The following is a 27,077-nucleotide window of genomic DNA, read 5'->3' as shown; positions in this document are numbered from 1 at the left end:
GCGTCGTCCTCCCCAGGGGCTTGATAGAAACCATCCTCAAAAGTCAAAGTCCTGTGCACCCAATTTATATAGGGGTTTTGTTGGACCAACCAAGGAATTCCCAGAATGACTAAGGGATGCCCCACAGGTGCCACCACAAACGGCATCCCCTCACGGTGGCTGCCCATTTGCAACGCCACCATGCCTGTGAAATGGGTGACCAGTTTCCCCCCCGCCGTAGAACCATCCAGCTGGGTGAAAATCATGGGACATTGCAGTGGAAAGCTGGGTAACTCCAAAGCAGCCACCACGTCAGGGTGCATCAAGCAATGCGAACACCCCGAATCGATCAATGCCCAAACTTCAATGGTTCTTGTGCGGGAGCCTAAATTCACTTTCACGTTCAGTGTGGGATAGTTGGCACTCACCGAAACATGTTCGCGCCCGTCCTCCACCACCTACCCACAGGCGCTCCTTAGAGCAGGTGGCTGGCGTTTCCCGCCGGTTGGTGTAGATCGGGCTCCCCCTTGCACCCGAAGTAAGGAACCTCCTCCACTTCAGTTTCAGCCCTGGCTGCCTTCATTTTCCTGGGTAGGGAGGGAGATTTCCCCAATGGCTTCCCCAAATGATCATCGGTCTTGCCTTTCGGGCACGCCGCCGCTCGGTGACCTTCCTTTCCACATTGGAGGCACTGCCCTTTTGCATAGCGGCGTTCCCTCTCCTCCTCCCAGGCATGTTGACCAGACTTTCCAGTGGGCGTAGCAAGGCGGGAACCCTGGCTGAGCCCAGCATATCTCATCACCTTCCTGTGAGCAAAGGTTTCATGGGCATGCTCAGCCTTCCCTGCCAACTGTATCCATTCATACAGGGTATCTGGGTCGTCCCTACCGAGCGACCACCTCAGGACCTCCATGTTCAGACCATCCTTAAAAAGTTCTATTAAGGTAGATTGGGACCAATCCTCAACCTTCCCAGCCAGAGCCTTAAATTCCAGAGCATAGTCTGCTACCGATCGTGGCCCCTGGCTAAGCTCCCTCAGCACCCGTTTTGCCCTTTCTTTAGCTAACAGGTCTTCAAAGTGTAGCTTCAACGTCCACAGGAATTCTTCAAACTCCTCCAGCTCAGGGGCATCCGATTGACATAACTGCACATACCAATTGGCAATCTGGAAAACACTCTGAGACAGGGAACTGTTCTGTAATGTTTATTTGCTAATACATAACAGTAATCCTAACAAACTGAACAAGCGTGGGAAAAACCCAGCCATATAAACCCCAAAGGTTAAGGCGGCCCCAATCTGTGCCTCTTGGAATGGCTCACCAATTCCTCCCTGGAAGGGAGCCCCCTGCTCGCCATCCTTACTCATGACACCATGAGATGGAATCCTCCTCCTCTCCCAGATGAAACATGCATCAGCCAAATGACATGCGAAACATTACGATGTAACGGTAACATTGGAATGGTGAACATGACACCTTGTGACATTCACACATTCCTAGCACAAGGCTTTGGCACTGAGATTAGGACTCCTTCAACCAGGGCAGGTGGCAGGCCTCTGCATAACTGTCATGACCCCGTTGCAAGGCACAAAGAGCCTCACAACGTGGATCATGATCATTAAGGAAAAGAGGAAGGAGATAATTAAAACAGTGCTTAAACCAAGCACCCAAAGCACCCACACCCATGGACTCATATACAGCTGAAAAGAAGGGCTTCAGATAAGCAGCGATAAGCCGCACCTGGTGCCCTGGAGGACACACCGGAACCAAGAGGACAAGGAAAGACACCGGGAAAACGCCCACACAGCCATCAAGGAGCCCATCAAGAGGGATTGGGGACAATGAAGGGTGGAGGAGCACGGGACCCCGCAAGAGGGTATAAACAGGGCTCCTCACCACCGCACCCCCGTTCCTGTTTTTCGTTCTGTCAGCCACCATTCCAATAAACCGAAAATCCTTAATACCTATTAAGTGAGTCCGTGCCTTATTGCGAAGCAAGACTGACCCTGACAATATCTGTATGTGATCTCACTGAGCTCAATGCAATTTGTTTCTCAATAGGCAAGCACAGGATTGTGCTGAGTATAGATGTGACCTTGCATGTAATGGTGGTATGTTTGGTTATCTTCTTGAGAAGCTTGCAAAAAAAAAAAGTGCCTTTTTCCTGTTCAGTAAGGTTTACATATCATATTAAAACACAGTTTCTTTAACCATGGTCTATTGAACCAACTACAGTTGGCTGGACTTGTACAATGTGCTGTTATAAACCACGATTGATTCACCCGGCATGCTAAATTAAGCCAAACGCTCATGACATACAGAGTGTGTGAACCCAGCCTGCATACCCAATCCTTTCTTAAGAAAAGGCAACATTTCCTTTGATCTGAGCTGAACTCCTGGGGATTGCACAGCCAGGCAGTTTTACTGGCAGCCTCATGGAAGTTATTTTCTTCTGGGATGTTTTGACTTCCAGTTTGTATCAACAGCCCTAGATTTCTTTGGGGTGTGTGTTTGTATGTGCTTCCCATCCAGGTACTAACCAAGCCTCCCCCTGCTTAGCTTCCAAGCAAAGCCAAGGTCAATCAGGCATAGCTTTTACTTAACCCATAACTGTCCTAATTTTGCAAACTGATTATAATTATTTTGCCAATTTAGTCCCAGTGACTTTGGCATGGTTTATAGTTCTTTTTAACCATATTTCCTCTTTTGCATTCTTCTTCTTCTTTTCTTTTTTCAAAAAACCCTTGTGATGTCTTTCCAAAAGCTTCTGGATTATTTGTGTTTCAGGTCAGAATTTTGTGTCCTGGATAGGTTTATAATCTGTCTACTGTCAGCATCTCCCACAAGTTGAAGGTTTAAATAAATAAATAAATAAATAAATAAATAAAGGTTTCAGCCTCTAAGTTGATCCCTTGGCAAGTCTGTTTCCAACCCCATGTGTTTTTTGTTAGGAGAAATTTGGCATCCCTGAGCTATGCTTCCCCCTCTTTTTCTCACTCCTCCTGGTGAGAAACACTAAACACAAAGTGTACGAAATGTGCCGATTCAAGCTGATTCCAATTCCATTTCCCCTTTCCAAAGATGGAAATGAGATGAGGAAATAAGCCACAGATGCCAAGAAGCTAATTTCCTAAAGAAACTGAGAAATATTTAGAAGCTGGTCCAAAAATCAATTAAAAAAATAAACAACAGTGTTGATGCAGCTTTTATCCAACTCTGTCCAGGATAGCAAATGCCTGGGTGGTTTTGGAAGGCTTGATTAGCAAGAGCACATTTCAAATAAAAGTTTAAGCTGGTTGCAATTCGGTATAAGTCAACAGTCTAAATCTGGGCATGATTAATTAGGAGGAAGCTCATGGATAGAACATGGTTTATTCTGAAGAAAGAATACAGAGAGTGACATAGCTGAATGTTGCTGTCCTGTTCCTTGCCTGTGGTTAGGGCCCACTGATCAAACTCTGATTTTCAAAGTGATTTTCAAAGTGATTTTCAACGGTTTTCAAAGTTCCATTCCAACCTTTCTGTGATACTTGCCTGTTCTGTGAACAGAAGTTTCTATCTGACAAAAGGTTTTTTAACTCTCTGCTTTATATTGCTTTCTACAAGGAGTTTGTCATGTCTGAAAAGGACTCCAAAAAAGTATTTTTTTAACTTCTCTATAGGAAAAGTGGAAGATGGCCAGCTCTGTTGTGATCCAAACTTAGTGTCAGAGGAGGAGGAAAAAATGGAAAACCCACAAGTCCTTCAGTCCAACCTGCCACAAACCTGGTGCTTTCCAGATGTGTTGGATTATCCCCCATTTTTCTCAGAGTTGTAGACTGAAACAGAAATTGTGTGTGGTTGGGGAAAAAAGACCCCTCTTCCTACCTATACAGTCACCTTACATTTTAGGACTTTAAGAGGGATGGCTTTCAACTCATCTATAGCCCTCAGCCCTCTCCGTGATTGCACTGTCAAAATCAGCAGCACATCCCTAATTTTTGACAGCATATTTTTTTTCTAAAATGAGGAAGTTCTATGGCAACCATCCTCCTCTCTCCCCTTCCTTTTCCCTCTATGGACCAACATTTTCAGCCCCATACTTTTGGTGACAATAAATGAATGCCATCCCTGTTTTGGCTATGATCTCTCAGCCAAAATCTGTTTAGATTACTGCAATTGGCTGTAGATGGGGCTGCCCTTGAAGACCACCTGGACACTTCAGCTGGTCCAAAAGACAGCTGGTCACATGTTTACTGGTCAGTCTCCATACTGCCATCTTACACTGTTGCTGCAGGAACTGGTTACCAGTATGTTTTTGAGGGGAATCCAGGATATTCCCGATTGGGTTATTACAATGTGCTCTACACAGGTCTGCCCTTGAAGACCATCTGGAAGCTTCAGTTGGTCCAGAATGCAGGTAGTTATGGGCACAGCTGCACTGGTTCCAATAGGCTTCTGGGTGCAATTCAAGTTGCTTGTCATCACCTTTAAAACCCTACATAGTGTAGGACCTGGTTACTCGCAGGACTGCCTATTCCCAAGAACATCTGCCCACCTGTCAGCCCTTTGAGATAGAGCCAACTTAAACACCCAAGTCATGAATACTAAAACTATTTTTATTATAGGGTTATAGTAACAAAATCTTGCAACTCTGAATGTGTCTCCCCCCTCCCTGCATTTATCCTAAAGAGGAGGGTCAATTCTGAGGCACTTACTCAAATTACATTCCCGCTTTGGACTCAGTTTTCATTTATCAGACCATTGGCTAGGCTGTGGCTCTTCCTCCTGTCTCTCAAGGTTATTCCCACAGACCATTATACCACACCCTGTGTTCCCACAGAGAGGGCATGCTGCAGGCTCCTTATTTAAGTGTTGCCACCTGATGGGACCTCGGAGGCATGCATTCTCGGTGGGTGCTCCTGCCCTCTAGAACAATCTTATCCCCAACATATGATGGGTCTTTCCTCAGACATTTGTGTCCAGATGAGTCAAGTCTTCTATGGGTTGTTTTAATCAATTTTGTCAGATTGCCGTGTGTGTGTGTGTCTGTGTGTGTGTTTGAATTCTTTTTGCTGCTGATTGTCTATTTTTGTTGGACATTGTCCAGAATCAAAACGCTGAGTTGGTTGGCCATGTAAATGGTTGTAAGAAAATGAATGAATGAATGAATGAATGAATGAATGCAGTACTGATCACTAACTTCAAAGCCTGCCTGGGTATCTAAGAGACCACCTTTTCTTGATAAAATCTGCCTTCCCAACCTAGACAATCAGAAAAAGCCCACTCAGGATCCCCACCTATTAGGAAGTGCAATGGAAGCAGGACTGAAGAAGGGTGTTCTCTGTAGGGACTCCCCACCTATGGAACAATTTACCCTCTGAGCGGAAAAAGGGCTCCACTTCTATGGCTTTCTGAAAAGTTCTAATGACTAGGCTTTTCCAGAGGGCCTTTTGGCATTCATTCTGGTGCAAGATTTAGTTTTATTATATTTATATGGGGTTGTTGTTATTTTGTACATCTAGGGTCCAGCTGGATAGAGGTGGTATGTACATTTCATAAACAAACAAATATTATTGGATTAAGGAACTAATAAATTGTGGTCTTTTCTTTCATGCTAGATAACTTATATTCTATGGTTTGTGCCTTTCCTTCTCCCTCTCTTCCTGTTCTCCATTCCTACACATTTTTAAAATTTCACTCTTTGAAAGTACTGGATATTTTTATTTCATGCCATTTTTGAAACAAAATAATAAGTGATTGTAGTGGTCTGCAGCTTTGCTTGCTAGGTATTTGCTGCTGAGTGTCCTGCAGCAAGGCAGGGCTCTGCACCGCTATGGAGTGGTAGCAATTGAGTCTAGCCACACAGCATGGTGAGCCTGCACTTAACAGAAACATACCTTTGAATCCCAGAGTTAAATTAAGAAAGATGTAACATTCTACTGATTAAGTGAGCAGGGAAAGATGACCAGGTAATACAGAAACCACATGCATGATTTTTGCCTGAGAAATCAAAATCAGCCCTTGTATGTATATTGCCAAATTTAAATAGAAATAAATCTATCTCGCCATAGCAAGGAATAGTGTAGCCAGGAAGCCAATAAACACAGCTTTTGTGACTGAAGAGCAGAGGCCTTCAAAAAAGAGAGTCCTTTGCCATCTAGGCCTCTTGGCCGTTCCAAATTTCCTCTCTCTTGCTTATAATCCTGACAAACTTTATCATAGTTTTTTTGAGGATGGGTTAGGATCAACAGCAGAGTTGTCAATTCCTTTGGATATTTCCCAGAACTGCCTGAGGAAGATGTAACAAAAGTCTAGTGAGTTTCTTGGAAGCATTTTGCTAACCGTTATTGAGAACAAAATTGAAGCCATTAGTAGACAGCTAGGACCAATGGAGCAGAGCTTAACACAGCAGAGAAGCTGAGCACAGAAAAAGAATATTATCTTAAATAGCTTTAATGAGCACATTAGAGAAATACAGGTTATTGATCTTACACACTCAGCCCTCCCAAGCATAAAGAATCACACGCTTAGACAAAGTAGGATTAAGATAGGTAAAAAGAGTCTTACTGACTTTATTCTTGGTTCAGTTACATCCATCTTCGGTGGAAAAATGATGTTCCTTGTTTCTTCTGTTCTTTACTTAGTGATACTTAGTGATCTCTTAGCCCTGTAGCTGATAAGAGCTGCATGAAAGAAAGGGGCAGCCACATGGCTTTAGGCCCAAGATGGAGAGAGAAGCAAAGCATGCTTCTTCAGATGGAGAAGGAGAAAGAGAGAGAGAGGAAGTGGGAGTGGGAGTGGCAACAACCAGCTTCCTCTAACAAGCATGGAGAGTTGCATCGTGGGACAAACTCAATTTACATGCTAATTGAGGCATGCTGATTTGTTAACATCTCCAAGAAAAATACTACCCCACTATATGTGTTTATACTTTCTGATTTCCAGAGAACAGGGCTTAGTATTGAACTTTCCCCCCTTTTTTAGTGCAGATCGTTAAATCTGCACTAAAAAGGGGGGAAACAAGAACTGTGTTTCTCAACCTCGGCAACTTTAAGAGGTGTGGACTTCAGCTTTGTTGGCTGGGGAATTCTGGGAGTTGAAGTCCACACCTCTTAAAGATGCCAAGGTGGAGAAACACTGTACAAGAAGATGCAATAACTGGTCACTCAAAGCCAGCCTTACTGTTAAGTGGATGGCAGTTGCTTCAGGAAGCAGATGCTGGAGGAAGACAGAAACAGTAAATGGGTTTTTGATAAGAGATGTATCCTGTATGATTTCTCTGAAACCTGCCCCCACCCCCGCCCCCCACCATTGTGATTGAGGACATTATTCCATTGCAGATGTTGCAATGAGAAGAATCAACTCCTGGTCCAGTAAATTTCTTTACATGGAGAGGCATTGAGTTTGCTGATCACTTTGTGAATTAACTGAAGTTGCAGAAATGGCAAAGCTGACCAGTTTGGTCAGAGAAAAAGTGATAAAGACCTTTCTGAAAGACTGGAAACCTTATATGGACTTTTTGCTGAAAGAAGAAAAAATCGAATTGATGATTTCAGGATTTGGGGATCAAAAAAGACAAAGAGGCTTGGAAAAAGTTTAAGATGATAATTACGCAGTAGAAAGAAGGGTGGAAGGCATGCTTGTTATGCTGTTACTTCTGGCAACCTTTTGTGGACTTTCTGCTGACACCACGACTGAAAAGATGATGCTTTATGGATTTGTTTATAGGTAAGAGATGGGATATGGGATGAAGAGATAATTGTTAGGAACCTTAGAGGAGGAGAAGAGTCACTAAATTTGTTTATATTTGTTGTGATGGAGGTTGGAAGTCACTTCTTTAAATATTTCTTTTCTCTTTCTTTATTATATTCTTACTTTTCTTTTTCTTCTCTCCCTTTTCTTTTTCCTTGCACTTTTGACTCTTCCTTTAAATTTAGTTTTTAAAATTTACTTTATATTCACATCCTATTTCTAAGGAAAATAATTTGCATTTGCTATGAAGCTAGAACCAAAATACTGTACATATTAATCATGATTGTCTTTTTAAAACAGCATTCTGAAGCGGTTCATGTTTATTCTAAAGGAGGTTGTATGGCCCTATCCACAATGTATTCTCCATTCAGATCAGGCCCTGGGTTAACTCTCTACCAATACCCAATGCCACCTAAGCCTCAAGCTTTTCCTGCTAGAGGATTCAGCTTCCTAGCCAAAATGAGGCATGACTTCTTGTGTGTCCCTATGGATGAACAAGCAAAATGGTTTCTTCCATATCCAAAATATGAGGTTAAAAGTAATCTTCAGTCAAGAAAACCTGTGCTGAAAACCTGCAGTTGCTTTTCTGTTTAGCTGAGCCACTCAAGAATCCATACAGATGTGTGGACTATCTGGCTTCCAACATGTGTTGGAAGACTAGGTGCTTGCAGCACTGAGAGAAATCTGACCCATTAATTGGTGGAAACTTGGGGCGCAGAAGGAATGCTCTTTCCTCTGCAATTTGATGGATGAAAGAAGGCGGGGGGGATGGATGTGTGGCCCCAGGTACAAACGAGCCTTTGAAGAGGCTCTGGGTTGCAAATTAATGTTTCTTTCTCTGCCCTCCTTACCCCCAAACCAAGCTATCTGTATTGCTAGCAGTACAAGCAAAGAGGCCAGAGGGATTATTTTTCTGAATGACTTTTTCTCCCTTCCGGCATTTCTTTGCAGAAAAATGAATCCAGATGTCCTGCTTCACCATTTTGTTCCTTGAACTCCCTTTCGCTCTCTTGCTCTGTCACCAAAGTTGACTGCTTTCCAGCTACTTCCCCCTGCTGTCTGTCATTCACCTCACTATCACCCCCAAATCGATCTCTGCCCTCCCACCCCCTGCTTTTTGACAGCTCTGAATCATTTCTGCACACCAATCCTTTTTCAAAGATGGCATGAATGGCACTTTGCTTCTTTGGTCTATTCTTCCTCTTTGCTGAGAGCTGAAACCAAAATTTCCAGATCATCCCCCAAGACTCTTCTCTCCAACTTAAACCGATTGTGTGGTTCTTGCTGTTATTAAGCTGGTTAAATTTTTTCCCTATATTGCCTCTGCACATTATTCCAAGCCTCATCACCATGGAATTTTCTTCTGGTCTGGTCCTGTAAAGCTAATATACTCAAGGGCATCCCTGGGGAGGTGATCAAAAGAGAGTCAAGATAGTAGCTGTGATCATGCGATTGAAACACCACCCTTTTATAACACGTGTAAAAAAGGGTGGGGCTTCAATCACATAGTCACAACCACCATGCTCACTTTTTTGAAGCCCACTTGCAGGCGCCCCCACATTTAATGCAATATTGTCATTTTTTTTCTCTGCATGGCCCATTAAAAAAAAGTAGCAAACAAGTTATTCCTTTTAATATATCTGGTAGTCAGGCATCTCCCTCCTTCCTCCATATGTATCTCCACACCTTGCAATTTAAAGTTTGTTATTCAGAATTCCCACTAAGTTTCTGTCTTCAATGGTTGCAAATCATGGTCATTCATTCTAGTATTTTTTTTGCCAATGCCTTTTTTAGACTGTATGTTTGCAGACCATCCTGCAGATGCTGCGTCAACTTGTGAAATCTCTGACCATGTGCAGACATCAAGTTCAGAGGAAAGGAGACAAATATAGGGTAGCCTAGAAATCAGGTTCGAAGATAGAGGGGCACAACTGAAGGCCTCCAGGTTGCCTCTGGTTCTGGGAATGGCTTCCGGGGCCACCAAACTGTAATATTTAATGTAACAGAAGGGGGAAATAGTGCACAGTAATCACTGCATTAACTGCAATTAATTTAATGTAATCTTGATTATATTCCCTTTTAAATTAGAATTAAACATTAACAATCTCAGATATGCAGATGATACCACTTTGATGGCTGAAAGTGAAGAGGAACTGAGGAGCCTTATGATGAAGGTGAAAAAAGAAAGTGCAAAAGCTGGCTTGCAACTAAACCTCAAAAAAACCAAGATTATGGCAACCAGCTTGATTGATAACTGGCAAATAGTGGGAGAAAATGTAGAAGCAGTGAAAGACTTTGTATTCCTAGGTGCAAAGATTACTGCAGATGCTGACTGCAGTCAGGAAATCAGAAGACGCTTAATCCTTGGGAGAAGAGCAATGACCAATCTCGATAAAATAGTTAAGAGCAGAGACATCACACTGACAACAAAGGTCCGCATAGTTAAAGCAATGGTGTTCCCTGTAATAACATATGGCTGTGAGAGCTGGACCATAAAGAAGGCTGAAAGAAGGAAGATCGATGCTTTTGAACTGTGGTGTTGGAGGAAAATCCTGAGAGTGCCTTGGACTGCAAGAAGATCCAACCAGTCCATCCTCCAGGAAATAAAGCCAGACTGCTCACTTGAGGGAATGATATTAAAGGCAAAACTGAAATACTTTGGCCACATAATGAGAAGACAGGATGATGCTGTCCTGGAGAAGATGCTGATGCTAGGGAGAGTGGAGGGCAAAAGGAAGAGGGGCCGACCAAGGGCAAGGTGGATGGATGATATTCTGGAGGTGACGGACTCATCCCTGGGGGAGCTGGGGGTGTTGACGACCGACAGGAAGCTCTGGCGTGGGCTGGTCCATGAAGTCACGAAGAGTCGGAAGCAACTAAATGAATAAACAACAACAACAAATTAGAATTAATCCAGCTCAGTCTTCATTCTAGCCCTGCTCGTTTCTTTGTTTTGGCCCTTCCTACTTTTTGGGAGCGTGGCTTCCATGTGACACCCCGAAGCCAAGTATGGATGCTGGAACCCTCCCTGCAAAAACTCATACACTCATGTCCTCCTCCCTGAATACAGTATGTCTGAACAAAGATGAGGGGAACTGAGGATATGGCTGCCTTCAGCATCTGATGGGCTGCTATCCAAAGGTAGAATAAATGTCTAGATGGCTGCTCCAGAAGGTAGGACCAGCAAAACAAAACAAAACAGTGTAAAGTTCAGGACAGCAGATTTTGGCCAAATATTAGAAGATACTCCCTAACAGCATAGCAATGGAACAAAGTCTGCCAGTGCATTCAGAAATGATGAGCTCTTCTTCATCACAATTATCAATATGCAATCAATATTTGAAACAGGACTATTTGAAACTACCACCTGCAGGTAGTTAGATAGTTCTATTCTGCACTGGAGCCCTAAAAAGATAGAACTGGTTCTCCAATGTTCCTTCCAACTCTGAAATTTTATTTCTTGCTGCATTATATTTTTTAATAAAATGATCAAAATGTTTTGGAACATTACACACTGATATACAAGAAAAAAATCAGAAAGTATTGTAATAAAATTACTGCAAGAAAGAAAGGATTAAAAAATCATGGGCAGATAAAATGTTACATAACAATGGAGAACATTCTTCCAAGAAATGGCTCAGTGCAAGGAAGATACATAATGAAAATGGAGAATTAAAACAAGGGTATATTACAATACAGTAATGTAGCTTTCAAACCACAACGTCTTATTTGAGGAACGAAGAAGTTGTCCTAAAAAAGTAATACAGACAGACATGATCAGGGTGTTGTTGTTTTTTAGATCCAGCTGTAAGATTACAGTGGAGGCTAATCTGGTGAAATTTGCTTCAGATGAAGCAGTGCCCATAACAACATTGAATCTGGGCACTTTGTAAATAAACTTAATTCTCTCACATGCCATGCAGAAAGACAGTCTGCAGTGAGACAAATTCACAGATAAAAATGCAGTCACCAGCCAAATTCCAAATTGGAATGATGTAACTTGAAAACTTTTCATGTCATAGCGCAATTCTCCTCACTGGTGGTGGAATGTGGAACAGGACATATTTCTAGAAGAGGAATGCATTTTATGGGCAGGTTCACCTGGGGAAAAAGGTGTTCTTTAGAATATCTTGATATCCAAAGGTTAAAGACAGTATAGGTAGGAACTGGAGGTAGAAATGAAATGGCAAGTAATATAAGTGAAACAAAAGCAAAATGGCAAATGCAAGACATTATCCAGGTTGCTGCATTTTGCTATAGCATTAGTTTTTGAACACTTTTCGTAGGCAACCCCAGAAGCAGAGTGTAATACAATATTCCTATGTGGATGTGCAAGAATTCTCACTCGAGGCACAATGACCAGGCTTAAATTATCTCTCCCTTTTCAGTGATAGAAATTTGAAATATAAATGAATAAATAAATAAAATCTTACTTTGGACACATTATGGGAAGACCTACTGTAACTCTCTGGGGAAGGCTCTAATGCTGGGAAAGGTGGAAGGAAAGAGAAGAAGAGGACGACCAGCAGCAAGGGGGATGGACTCAGTTACAGTGGCGATGAGTGCCCCGTTGGGAGACCTGAAAGACCAGGTTACCAGCAGATTGCAATGGAGGAAATCTATCTACGTGGTTGCTAAGACTCACCAATAACTTGATGGTACATAATCAGTCTATCAATCTGGATGCAACCAAGGCAGGTCCAACAGTAACCAGACCTTCTCCAGGAAAAGATATATTAATTAAACCAGCTTTCTGTTTCAGAGATTGGGGAGCAATCCCATATAGTACTGAAAACTCAGGTCTTTAGAAAGATTGCAAATCCATTAGCAGAAATTGTTCATGTAGTTTTCTAATGATCTGGAATACTCCTCTGGGTGAGTCTTTATCTCTGCTTTTCTTATAAATTAATTGCTTTTATATCCATCTTTATAAATAAATACATGTTTTCTTTAGGAGCATAAGGCAGTGCATCTGGCAAGGGCATCCACAGGGTGGATAGAGAAAGTCAAGATGGTGGCTGTGACTGGGCGATCAAAGCCCCTGCCACTTTTTACATTTGTATGTGTCGTATGCACAATGCATGTTAAAACAGGGGTAGGACTTCAATTGCACAGTTGTGGCCACCATCTTGACTTTTTTAAACACCTTCACAAATGCCCTTGGCATCTAGGGAATCATTCCTCATTCTCTCCTCACAACAGCCCAATGAGGTTGGTGTAAGCAGTGGCCACTGGCCATTGAGCTTCATGGTCTCATGCAGTGTTTTTCAACCTTGGCAACTTTAAGCTGTGCGGACTTCAACTCTCAGAATTGCCCAGCCAGCAATGAGGATATTGCTGGCATCCAACTTCAAAATCCAGGATGATTTTCATGAATGTATTTTTTAAAAAGCCAACCTTAATTTGTTTATCACCTGCAGCAAGTATGAATTGGTTGGACCTGGGATCAATTGCTATGTCAATGAAATATGAAGAACATTTTGCACTGACAAATACAATAAATCCATTCCAGAATGATTACTGTTAGGGAAACATTTTCCTCTCTAGAAGCAGCATCTGCTTTCAGGGCTAGCAGAATGCCCAGCATCAGAAAGTCAGCCATGAAATTCAAACGCTTGGGATGTATTCCCTCATTTCTAAGCTATGGTTTGTATTGCTAACCATGCCTTGTTGATTAAGCTGCAGTTGGCTGAGTTACACCTCATTTTTAGTTAGAAACCCTGCCTTACTAACCACAGTGGCTGTGTTTACACCATACACAAAGTCAGATAAATCATGTTGTGGCTTAGTCCAATGGGTGAACTCATCCAGCATCCATTTTCAGCAATATGGCCTGCTGGGAGGAATGCATATGGCTGAAGGACCAAAGAGGCATGGATTTACATGCATGGAAATGCCAAGCTATTGCCATGTATACCACAGCCAAAGGTATCAACTCTTACGCTAGCTTCAAAATGGCCAGTGCGCTTACTGGAAACTATTTTCCTGGAAGTCATCACTCCACAGGAGTCCATTGTCTGATTAGGGAGAGGAGTGTTTGGCGTTTTGTCTAATTGCTGGGATAGCACACTTAATTTGTTCACAGGATTCCAGGCAATTAAGTCTTCAGTAGAAACCTTTGAGGTGAAGAGCTCATTAATCTTCAATTGTTTTGCTGCCTTGGCCAGTTTCAAAGTTCCGGGGATGGTTCTATGTCATCTTTTCCTACCCATAACACAGGGGCTTTTAAATTGCAGGTCAAAAATATAAATTAATATAATAAGTAATATAAGATGCAGGATCAAAAATGAAGACAATAACCAAAGTTGAATAAAACAAAAGCTTGTATAGAGCTAGCTAAAAGAGCTGTGAGTCTAGCACCATCTTCAAAGAAACACCCTTACTCTTATGCTAGTCCATTTTAATTTCTTCCCAATCCCCTAGAATTGTGTGGGATATAAAGAAGGTGAGTGCTAGATAAACTGTGACTCTTGTTAGGAAAGAGAACCCAATTCAGGACAGAGCATTTTAAAAGGTCTTTCCCCAGTATGGATATACATATTTTTAAAAAAAAACATTGGTGAACTACCTTGTAAAACTTCCCAAATCATGAATTGAACAGTTGCTAATTTCTTACACATGTATTGGTTTGAAAATACAAAACAAAGAGCATTCACATTTAAATCTGAATTCAGCTTTTCGACTTTTTTGACATGGAAGTAAAGGAAAGTTGTGAAGTGTGAAAATGGAATGAGTGTAGGAAAAGAAAATACAAGTCCTTTATGAAAAAGTATTGGAAGATAGCCTAATGTTTCTATAGAATTAAAGCTGCTTGCAACAGAGGGACACAGAAGTGAATAGATGCTGAATGAAGGGATGTGGGAAGAATACAAAAAGCATGTAAAAAAAGAGGCAAGCCTTTGATTGTGTGGTTGCAGCCCCCCGCTTGACTTTTTTGACACCCCCTCCCCCAACATGCTTGCAGGAGTGTGTGATAGTATGAAAGAAATCTCTTCATATGGCCAAATCAGCTCAACATACTTCTTCAGTCCTGTTGAAGCTGTTTGGTTATATGGCAGGAACAAATCAGAATCTAATTACAACCCAAATATATCAAGGAAGAGTCAATGGGTCAAGAGGAAGGTGAAGACTGAGAAAGTTGTAGTTGAATGGAGGCGATGAGTTCCTGAAAAAGAGAAGAGTAAGAAATTTAAAGAATAAAAGGCAATGCATGAAACAGTGTTTGGAGATGGTGGAAACAAGAATTATTTGCAAAGAGAAGGAAATACTATTATATTGATGTCAATCAGTTTTAGCTTTGTTTCCTTTTTCTTATCTCAAGTATTTAATTTTTTTGGCCTGCTATTTGTTATTCTGTTTCTGTGCTTGGCATAATGTTGATTATCCCCAAAGAGACTAGCATGATGGATATATATTTATGCATATAGCTAATTTCCTCCTATCCCCAGTCACAATGGGAAACATTAAGTCAATAAAATTTAGCAATGACTTTCTTCTTTAAAAACAGGAAGTTAAGTCTGCAGAAGTTTGCATTTCTCTAGCTTTTATGTAGCAATACATTTCTAAATTCCAACTACAAGCAATTGGGTTGCCTCCAGAAGGCTGTAGAAAATCCCACCTCCACTGGCACAAGTAGTACAAGACTGTGAAGAGAGGGGAAGATGGAAGAAAGATAAAACATCCATTCTTCTGATTTAAGATTCAGACTTTGCTTCCCCTCTTGCTCCGTCTCCTGATACAGCTTAATTGACAAACAGCTGTTTCTGTTCCTCCCCTGAGATTGCTGCATCTGCTGGGGACTGCTGTGATTTTGATTCACGGGCTCATAAAGTTTAGGGACTCCATCTGGATGGAGGAGGGAAAAAAGCTAACTTAATGCCAAGTGGTGGCTATTCCCAATGAAAAGGCTTTTCCCACCCTGAAGACAGGAAAGGTAATTCTTGCCCCATTTTCCCAGGAAGCCAAATCCTCTTTCACAAGGTTTGACAGATCCTGTGATTAAATAAATAAGATCTTGAGGGAGATCTTATCTATTCCTAGACTAGGAGGCCTTGCTCATGGTCAGTCATGCCATAGTCACCTCCTGTTTGGATTACTGCAATGTGTTCTACATGGGGCTGCCTTTCAAGACCATCTGGAAGCTGCAACTGGTCCAAAATGAGCAGCACATGCGGTTTTGGGTGCCCCGCAGTTCAAACAAGTTACACCACTGCTGTGTGAGCTGCACTGGCTCCCAGTTGCTTTTCTGGTGCAATTCAAGATGTGGCTATCATCTTTAAAGTCCTACATGGCACAGGGCCAGGTTATTTGTGGGACTGACTCTCCCTGTGCTTCCAGGTGCAATTCAAGGTGCTGGTTGTCACCTTTAAAGCCCTTCATGGTTTGGGACCAGGTTACCTAAGGGACCATCTTCTCCCAGTTGTTTCTACCCGTCCAATTCAGTCTGGTAGGTTGGTCATGCTCCGGGTCCCATCAGCCAAGGAATGTCGGTTGGTGGGAACTAGAAGGCGTGCCTTCTATGCCGTAGCACCTGCCCTCTGGAATATTCTCCCTTCAGATATCAGGATGTCCCTGACCCTGTTGGCCTTTCATAAGGCCGTGAAGACCTGGTTATGTGCCCAGGCCTGGGACCCCAAGCATGTTAATGACCCTGTTTCTTGGCTATATTAACATCCATACATTGCTTACTTGGTGACCATATGTATTTATTTTGTACTTTTAACCATTTTAATTCTTTTAACTGTTTTATAATTTTTACGATTGTAAGCTGCCCAGAGTCACTTGTTGAGATGGGCAGCTATAGAAAATAAACAAACAAACAAATAAATAAATCTGCTCATCCTACTAGGTTAGATAGGGTGGGCATGCTCCAGGTCCCATCCCTTAAATGTTGTCACCTGGTAGGACCTTCGAGGTGCACCTTCTTGGTAGCCACCCCAGTCCTTTGGAATAGCCTCCCAGCTGAGATTTGAGGGATCCCTACCCTTTTAACCTTCTGGAAGGCTGGGAAGACCTGGCTCTTTCCCCAAGGATTGGGCTAGGATGGGGGTTGAACTGGGAGGTTGTTTGGTCTGGCACCTGCTGGGAAGGGTGGTTTTGTTTTTTATCTGTTTTTATTGTGAGCTGCCTAGGATCATTGTATTAGGTGGCCATATAAGTTCTGCAAATAAATAAATAAATAAGCAGGCAAGCAAGCAAGCAATATAGTGATCCACTTTCACCCTTACTGAAATCTTCCAACCCAGAAGAGATCTAGTGTTGAACCTGTGATTAACTTCATAAGCAACAAAACATTTCACTGTGCAGTGCAGTTTCAGGCCTGTCCGCACATTATGGTAAAAAAAAGTCAAAGTGGCTGCTGTGATGACTGAAGCTCCACCAGTTTATGTGCACTGCACATAAAAAACAGGTGGAGCTTCAATGACACCATTGTGACCACCATCTTGACTTTTTGACCATGCCCTGCAGACACCCCTGCATTGTTTGGTACTACGGTTTGCCAATCAACCACTCATGTTGTCCTGTGAGATACTCCATTCTATTTGTCTATCTGTTCTCCACTCGTTCCCTTGTATTTTCTTATTGTGCAATATGATGATTTTCCCTATTGTGGGCTCTTCCTCCCACTCCCCCCACCCCAAAACCTTACATATCTGTGAATCTTTAGGTTTCCCTTAGTACTGTTAGCATCCTCTTTTTATTTGCTAAATGGTGCAATTTTGGCTATATAAGAACCCACCTTCCATATATAACACTTATTTTTTGTGTTTCTTCGAGTCAGTCCTGAGTCCTTGAGGCTACCTAAACCTTTTCTAACATAACTTGAACTGCCTGTTCTGAAAATCATTTCTGCTTTCTGTCCCCACAGCTGAACTCTCTCCAGTAGCCATGATAAAGCTGACGGCGGCATCTGGCATATGCTAGTAGCTGCCAGGACCCGTTACCTTACCACCCCTTTAATCTTTGCCATAACTGATACCCTGAGAGTGTTGGGTGGATGCATCTGACTATCAAGAAAATCTTACACTTTGGACATTGTAGAAAATTGAAATGCACCCTACTCCCCTCAGGAATCGGCTGTTAACTGTCCTCACTGGCCTAAAACATTTTATTAAGACAAAGAAGGCAACACCTTCTCCACTTTATCTACAGAAAAATTATATTAACTCTGGAACATAGTGGTAGGCTCTAGGATGCACCTTCTCTGTTCTCCAAGAGAGGGGCCTTCTCAGATGGGTCAAGAGGAACACCTGGGAGAAACTGCCATCACCGTTCTCCAGAATCTGCTGCCTGAGGTTGTTGCCTCCCTCTGTCCAATAGTAGGGCAGGCCAGGGAAAGCAAATGAGATATAAGAACACTTTGTGCAACCCTGGAGCCAATTAATCTTTATAGTTCACCAAGGCAGCAAAGTTTAAAAATTCTGGGATAGCTACAGCTAAGCCTTAACTGAAGGTGCATAATTAGATCATGTAATTAATTTAAGTTTCTGCAGAGTTGGTTCTAAAATTGGTTATCTAATTTTATTTATAGAACGTATCCTTTGCTTTTCCAGGCAACAGCAAAAATGACATACCATGAGCTATAAGATTAATTACACTGTAACCAGAATATTGTTTTTGTAATCTGTTTTTTGAATGTCCATGTACATTTACCTTTTTGCCTGAAATTGCCAGCTTTTATTAATTCTGTTTTAATTGCCAACCTCTTGCATTCATGTTTTCTCCAGATTTGATTTATGACCATTTCCCACCACTTAAAATGCAGTTTGCGTGAGCAATTTGTCCAGTGTGAACTGGCAAAACAAATTCTTTAGGCAAATTCCAGCCTACAGAATTTGAATTAGAAGCTTCCTCCTTCTGGCTTCTACCCCTATAATTGCTTCCTATTCATCAGGGACACAGCCCTGTTGCTCTTTGATTAGCCTGCAATTATTCCTCTATCTTCTTCATAGGGATAGCTTTCATTACTGGCTTCATCTCATTATTTTTCCTTTAGCACTATTTTGCAATTTTAAATCAGAAGAAAGTACATAGCAATTGGATACTAATAATTAAACACAATTCCCTCCCCTTCAGCAGGGAATAAGGACCAATTAATTAAGTGGCAATTAAACCCATAGTGGTTTGGCCACTCTAAGCGGGAAACAGGGAGAAGTTACATTATAAAATGACTTTGCTAACTAGGAACTAGAAGTATCTTGGAGGCTACTCACTGGCCAAACTAACCATGAAGCCAAGGATTATATATTTTGGACACATAATGTCCAAAAGTCACTGGAGAAGACCTTGTGCTTGGAAAAATCTATGACAACCAAAGCAAGGGGCTGAAAGAAGTCAAAGTGGCTATTGCTGGTGATACAGGGATAAGTTTATAAGAACTAAAAAAAAAAGTTAGAGACAGAAAATCCTGGTGAAATCAAGTCCCTTAGTCATGAGGAGTGAGAAGCAACTGAACAACCATCTTGGCCATGAGAATAGCATTGCCAATAGCATATACTGCTAGCAGAGGAAATGGCAATCCACTCCCATATTCAGCCAAGAAAACCAAATAGATATTTATAGACAGGACAATGCCTACATGATACTGGAAGATGAGCTCCTCATATCAGGGGTATCTAACAAGCTATAGGTGAACATCAGATGGCAAATATAAGTAACCCTAAAGACACACCTGCTTCTTAGGAGAAAGGTTATAACAAATGTAGACAAATATTAAGGATAGAGAGATCACGCTGCCACCAAATATGTGTATTATCAGGACCATCATCTTCCCAGTCAGAGCATATGGCTGAGAAAGCTGGATCATCAGACAGGCTGAATGAAAAAATAAATCAATGCCTTTGAACAATGGAGCTGGAGAAAATTGTTCAGAGTACCTTGGACAAATCAAGAAGAACAAATCATTTTGCAGTAAATGAAGCAAAGTCAGACAGCTGACTATAAGCACTAACAATGAAGCTAAAGCTTAAATATTTTGGAATTCCCAAAAGAGGGATTGAACCTTATAGGACAGCATCTGGCTATAGTACCTATGTCTGATGAGTCTCCATAGGACAAAAGTGGTCATGCAGAGCCTGCCTGCTGGTGGTCAGTGTAACTGAAAACACCACACAGGATGTACACTGTGTAAAAATAGAGAAATTCATGTGAAGCCCCAGATGGGAGGCATGACATAATGTAACATCTGTATCTCTCTGCTCTGTATATGTCATTCTGATAGATGGCTGGATACTGTCACGGATACATGAGCACGAGCTTGCAAGAACTCAGAGAAGCAGTTTCTGACAGACAATCCTGGCAAACTGAAATCCATCAGGTCATATGCAATCAGAAGCAATTGAATAACAACAACAACAAAAAGAACAGCCATGAGGAAACATTAATCGCAATTCCAGTAGGTTGCCAGAGAGCAAAACCTTGCAAAAACACCTTAAAATGGAAGCAGATTAAGTATACATAGACTTGCCTATATACAGATATAAATGTTATTTCTAAGGCCACAGGAAAAGGAGTGAGGAGAGAGAAAGAGTCTAATGTATACATGAAGCCATAGAATGACCCAGACATAGCCATCATTGGGTTATTAAATGTTCTGGACAAATAAAGTCTGAGAGTTTTCCAAAAACCATTGTCAATAAGCCTGCTGTGGACATCTTCGCTGCCTGCTGGCTCTAACCAGATGTTGAGCATCTTCTCAAGATTGATGGTAAAGGCTGCAGAGTTCACTCCCTAAAGTTCTTGGAAAGCTTCTCTCCAGAAAGAGCCAGAAATGGCCAATAAAAAATGGACACTTGTCTATGCAGTGAACTCATATTGACTGTTGAATTCCTCTTCAGTCCCTTGGTAGATTAAAGAAAGATGAAGGGACTAGAACAATGTCTATATCCTAAATGGAATCAAAGAACTGGTGGGAAGAGGAAGAGGGTGGATAAATGAAATATTATGCATTTAAAAGAGACACACAGCCTTGCTTTCTTTAGCCATTACTTTCTCAAGCCATTGAGATCAAACTGAGTTCAAGTCTAGCTCATGACACACAAGAGCAGTGGGAAGTCTCTGCACTTAAGCAGAGTGCATTTCTGCCAATACAGAATAGTCGAAGATCCTTGCTAAGGCAGACTTCCCCAACCAGAGGCCCTTATGATGTGTTGGCAGGACTACTGTTCCCAAATTTCCTGCTGGTCTGGAAATTCTAGAAGTTGTAGTCCATGTATATCTGGGGGCACAAGTTTGGAAAAAACTAAGCTCAGGGACAGAGTTCTCTGATTTTCAGAAAGGGATCTATAGTAATGATTTAGAACAAAGACAATAGTGAATACATTTATTTTGACATCTGTTCTTATGAATTAGAATCAACCTCATGGTCAGATGATGAGGCTTTCAAGCAGGCCTAATTCCCCTTGCTATATGAGTGACTGATTGATTGATTGATTGATTTTACTAGGCTTGTATGCAGTTCCAATCATGCCTGACTCTGAGCAGCCTACATACCTCCAAATCAGTAATACAATTAAAATGAAGCATAAGAACAAGACCATAAGAATATAACATATAAATACAATAATAATGTATCTTCTTGTGAACTGAGAAACAACCATAGTCCATATACCTAACTGCTCTCCAGGAGAGACTAAAATAATCCTTCCATTTCCAAAAGCCTGCCAGGTCTTTAATAGTTTTACAAAAAGCTAGCAGAGTTGGGACCCATCTGATATTGGGAGGAATGCTGTTCCAGAGAAGGGGGCAGCAACTAAGAAGGTCTGACCTTGGGATCCCTGAAGATGACATTCCAGAAAGGTCAGAACCTGGAGGGAGCCTTCTCCAGATCTCATAGAATGGGCAGAATCTAGTGGACCAGCTGCAGCTTCTGGGTGGCCTTCAAGAGTAGCCCCATGTAGAGAGCATTTGGTAATCCAGTTACTGTTAATTTTGTTGCCCTCTATTAAACTCAGACACTTATCTTTTGGTCTGTGTTTACTAAAGGGTGAATGAAAAACACTTTTTGCATGTTCAGATCACTGATGTTTTATTGGACCATTCGGCATTGAAAATAATTCTGGACTGAATTTCTGTGAATTTAACCCAGCTAAGAAAAGATCATGTGTCTGCTTCCTTAGGAGGTGGCACTCATAATCTTATCTATATATTACCACCATAAATTGCTTCTACCACAACTAATTGTGATGTCACACAGACAGGTGGGGGCAAAGTTACAAAGCAGGAGGGAGGGGGGAGGGGGGCTAACAAACAAAATCCCTGAGAGCCAGCTGTCCCCAAACATGAGGCAAGGAAAGATGGGAAAACTTGATACAGAAGCAGAACCAATTTGATTCAAAGCTTCTAAAGCTTTTTTAATGACCAAACAGTGTCACTAGGATTGGATATTTTTTGTACTCCCACACTGTGCTCTCCTTTTGCTCCTCTGGTTTGCGTTTTCCACCTCCTCTGTTTCTTAGAAGTGCGTTTCCTAGTCACAAAGATGGCATGTGCTCCAGTGGACTGAGAACAGTCCTCTGTTTGAAAGGAAAGATGCCCTCCGGCTGTGCTGGACTCCTGCGGGGCATCTTTCCCTTCAAACAGTGGTCTATATTTGCATATGTACATATACATACATGTGTCTACTGATACGTGTGTCATCCTTTTCTGAGAACACATTTGACACTTCTTCCATGTTGAAGGAATGGATGATCAAAGTCAGCATTAGAATTTTGGAGCAAGGAATTCTACATACAACAGGGTCCTGCGATGAAAGTAAACCTGTATGAGGAGTGCATACATGCATGAGACTGGATGCACTTACAGATCCAACTCAGATCTGGCTTTGGGATCAAAATAATTGTCCACCTCCCTGTTTTATACATCACAGCCATTAACTAAACAGACTTTTCAAGAGTTCAGCTGCTTAGTCAACTCCAGCTCCTTTTAAGAGCCCAGCTCCACATTGTTCAGTAGTTGAAACCACACAACCAACAGCTGCATGATCAAAGCAATTCCACATTCCCAGAGCATTGCATACAGTTAAGCAAGACATAAAGATCTTTTAAAAATTATTATTACTGCTCAAGATAGACTGCTCATGTCTGTTTGCTATAACAACTGCTCTTCAGGCATGCTCCAAACTGGATCAATATGCATCTAGTCTGGAGGTGCAAGGTTAGCACATTAAAATACATTTAGTAAACAGAATCATTAAAGCCAGGGAGAAAATGAAGGCAAGAAATCATTGAGAAACAGTCTTGGCTGACATGCGGAGGGGGAGGTATGGATAAATGAATCTACAATACGCCTCCATTAAGGAATTTATCATATGGTATGTGGGATGGGGAGACGAGGGAAGGAGAGACTGAAACAACCCAGAATATTTATGCAAAAGAAAAGATCTGAGGCTATGAGGAAGAAAAAAAAATGCATGTACATCTGGGCAGGGGACTTGTGGCCTTCTGGATGTTGTTGACACACCTGCCAGCAGCCCCAGTCAGCAGGGCCAATGGTCCAGGATGCTAAGGACTGCAGGTCAGAAATTTCCCCACACGTGAGATATAAGGCCAGTCTTTTTGGGTTGGTGGTAATGTTTGGAAGTGATGGATGCTCTCACAAAATGGCTGCCATGGAGGCATGGCCAATCAGTCATGTTGTACATTTCTCAGAAAGCAAAATGGTGTGGTTATTCTCTATCCCGCTGTCTAGCTCTCCCTCTCCTCCCAAGATGCTGTCCAGCAACCCTCAGCGACAACTCCACAAGACCTGAGCTGATTTCCAGAATTCAAGTGGGCTGAACCTGGGTGTTTAAGAAATTAGGAAAGAGCCAGAAAATGCACAACATTCCATTTCAATAGCCCCAAATATGATTAATGACGGGGTTGAGGGTTTTTTGTATGCATGTGAAGAGAACATGTGTGGGAATGTCTCTCAGCCACCTCTCTGTGTGTTTTTTAAGGAAATCAAAAGGGAAGATAGTAGGAAAAGACAGGGAGGAATGTGCCATCAGACTGATATCTGGAACAGGTTAGTCCTTGAAGTAGCCAATTTCTGACAGAGTTAAGTTATCCATCTCTTTCTTAGACATCACTTTAGAGATTGTTAGAGTCCTGATGGTCCCTGTCATCCAGTGCCTATTCTTCTAAAGTGTATAATCTCTCATTCCTCTTCATTTCGATGGACATTCTGCCGCCATAAAGCAAATTATTTTCTCTCATCTTGACAGCTATTTCCTGCCTGAGATTCAGCTGGGGAAGGAGAATGGGGGTGTCTGGAGGCGGGGGGGAAGAGATGGTTTACTTTGTCCAAGACAGGCACCTTATGCATTTTAGACCCAAAGGCACTGATGACAGCAAAGGCTTCCAGGAAAATTCAACAATGTGGGTGAGAGCGAGGGTAAAGCAGAAAGATTTCTCAAGGAAAGGTGGTTGCCATCAAGCTGCCTGGACAGAGCCAAGTTTAGAGTCAGTGTCATGTTCCCAGAACAAATGTTCCCAGAACATCTGGTCTGACTCGCATGCATGAATGGAATCAACATGGGTTGAGATCTGCGAGTCAGTAGAAGTGGGAGGGAGGACAAGCCAGGTTGGACTATCTCTGGCATCCAAGGTCAACCAGCAGAGCTGTTGCAGACATCTGCACAGAACTGAATGAACTGGCATGGAAAGGGGGGCTGCATACCAAAGAAAGGGAAGGGGATTTTGTTCATTGGGCTGTTCAGCTTGGGGAAAGCATGAGAACTTCTATTTGCAACTTTTCCCCTGTACTGCACACTACACTCCATTAAAGAGATTTCTACTTAATCACATACAAACTGAATTTAATGGTAAGCTGAGTAGGCAGTCATCACAGTCAGAAGCAAGGCTGTAATTCTGACTGGATAAATGCACAAAAATGAGACTGTATTTATACACCAACCTAAGGCATGGTTTTGTTAATCAGAGTTGGTTGCATAAATCACAATCAGATGGATTCACACATGATGCTAAACCATAATACCAGGATTTGAATCCAGAGAATTGATCAATAATATGATTGAATTCATTCAAGTTTTCATGTGGGAAACAACAGAAGGAGAAAAGGAGAATTAGCTGGCAAAACTTCCAAGTTCAGAGAGAGGGTCCTGACCTCAGAGGGAACACTGGTCTTAGATTCCACTTATGGGGTATTCGAACCCTTCGCCACCTGCAATCCTTCTACTCCAGAGTAAGCAAAATGTTGGCGGCTTAGGGCTTCACTAATGGGGAGGGGACAGCTGAAAGTCACAAAGTGAGTGGACTCACACTGTACACATGGATGGGTGTATGTTTTATAAATGGGGGGTAGGGTTTATAAAATGAGAATATCCTTATTTTAGGGCTTTCACTACAGTGTTCGTATTGTCCCACATCAAAATGATGGGAAACTCTGCTGATGGTGAGAGGAGACACAAGGGGACTAGGCAGCAACTGACCCCAGGGCCACAGGCTGCCCACTTCTGCTCTCATCTAAATCGTCCCCTCAAAACTAACTTCGTTCTGCCAGATGATTTATATCTTGGGAGTATTTCTCATGAATCAGTTGATCAATTACTTTCCAATTAGCATTACCAAAGGCTCTAGTGGTACTTTCATGACTAATCATCATGTCATCTGCCAAGAAGAGCCCTCTGACCTGCAGAGGGTGAATAGGTCAGTTGGTACACAGAAGAATAAAATGTCTCTACTTTACTTGCCTTTAAGATGCTGCTTGAATCTGTGTTGGTTTGTTGCAACCGTAGAGGCATCCTCAATTAAAAATGACTGTTCTTCTCCATCCATACATGGTGACTGGCTTGGTATTGATTTATCTTTATTTACAGGTGGGAGGAAAAGAATCTTCCTATCTTTTGGAGCAAATTTTAGTTGCAAACCACACGGGCCATGAAATGTTAGGACTAGCAAAAGGAACTGTATGCTGCTACAGATACTAGAGCCGGCTGTTCCCACACTTCAGTGGGGGAAAAGGGCATTATTTCAGGGTGCTGAAGGTTATACTTCTTATCTGGGGTCCATACTGTCTGCTGTAAAAAAAAAAAAAAGAGGAAGAAACGTTGCCGGACAATGGCTGAATTTTACCTCTTCTCCAGCTAAGATTCCTTGAATCCCAATTCCCCCATCTTCGGTTTCTTTGCAACCATCCTTAGCACAGCTGGCCTGCAGCTTGTGGTGCTTTCAGTCCATAAAATCCTTTCTACAGCACATTTGTGGCTCATTCTTGGCACCCTGTCAGAACTTTGAAATCATCTGCTAAGCTCATCGGCTTTGGTGCTGGTCCATTTTTCTTTGCTTTGAAGGTGTGGCTAAGAAAGCCAAGGCACTAAAGCAGTGTTTCTCAACCTCAGCAACTTTAAGATGTGTGGACTTCAACTCCCAGAATCCCCCAGAATTCTGCGAGTTAAAGTCCACATGTCTTAAAGTTGCTGAGGTTGAGAAACACTCTGCTAAGGAGTGGGTGTGAAGGGCAAGGAAGACTCAACCTCCCACCAACTCTGGCCTAAGGCTACAGGCCACTAAAACTGAGGTCTCAGTTGACCATCTTCTATTGCGGCGTTTCTCAACCTTGGCAGCTTTAAGATGGGTGGACTTCAACTCCCAGAATTCCCCAGCCAGCATGCTACTTCAGACTCCTTTGTTGTCAGGAGTAATGCTCTTATAAACCTGGGTGTTTCCTCCACAGAAGCTCCCTGGGCATCTCATTCAAACCTAGACCATACCCCCTTAGGAAAACAGGAGCAAGCAGCTTTTTTTCTGATGACTGCTGCATTCCCTGGGTAATCTGTTGGGTGGCCACAGGGTAAGTGGGGCCAGGACTTATAGGGTTTGTGGACCCTCATTTTTCTGCCTCTGGCTGTGTTCATGCAATGCACTTAACCAGGTCACTAAAGACCCAGTGATTGAATTTGCACAACAAGCTAAGGTCGGGTAACATTAATCTTGGTTAGGGTTGTTTTGGGTGCTTAGGATGTTCTGGGAACCCGATGGTTTGGTTAGTTTGTGATTCAGTGCATGGTACAGAAATAGGTTAATTTAGCAAGTGAGTTAAAGCATATTATGGGAATTGACCCATTTTCTTCTTGACCTTCTCTTCTTTATTTCAGCCTATAAGCTTCGATAAATACAATGAGGGGGGATATACCGTTTCCCTTGCCTCAGGCAGCAAAATGTGGTGGGCCAGCCCTGGTTCCTAATGTTTTCTTTCCAAAGGCCAGGCACACCGCTCTTCCACTGCATTTGTTACCTGAATGAGTTCTTTGCAGAAAGAAAACAGAAGAGAACATTGGAGAGCTTCAAGTATACTAGGCTGCCTGGAGCCCCTGTTGAATCCCACAAGCAGAACAGTTTGATCCTATTGTAAAACTTCCCCTGA

Source organism: Candoia aspera, chromosome 4 (assembly GCF_035149785.1).
Source record: "Candoia aspera isolate rCanAsp1 chromosome 4, rCanAsp1.hap2, whole genome shotgun sequence".
In the NCBI taxonomy this organism is placed as follows: domain Eukaryota; kingdom Metazoa; phylum Chordata; class Lepidosauria; order Squamata; family Boidae; genus Candoia; species Candoia aspera.
This window is presented reverse-complemented; position numbering follows the sequence as displayed.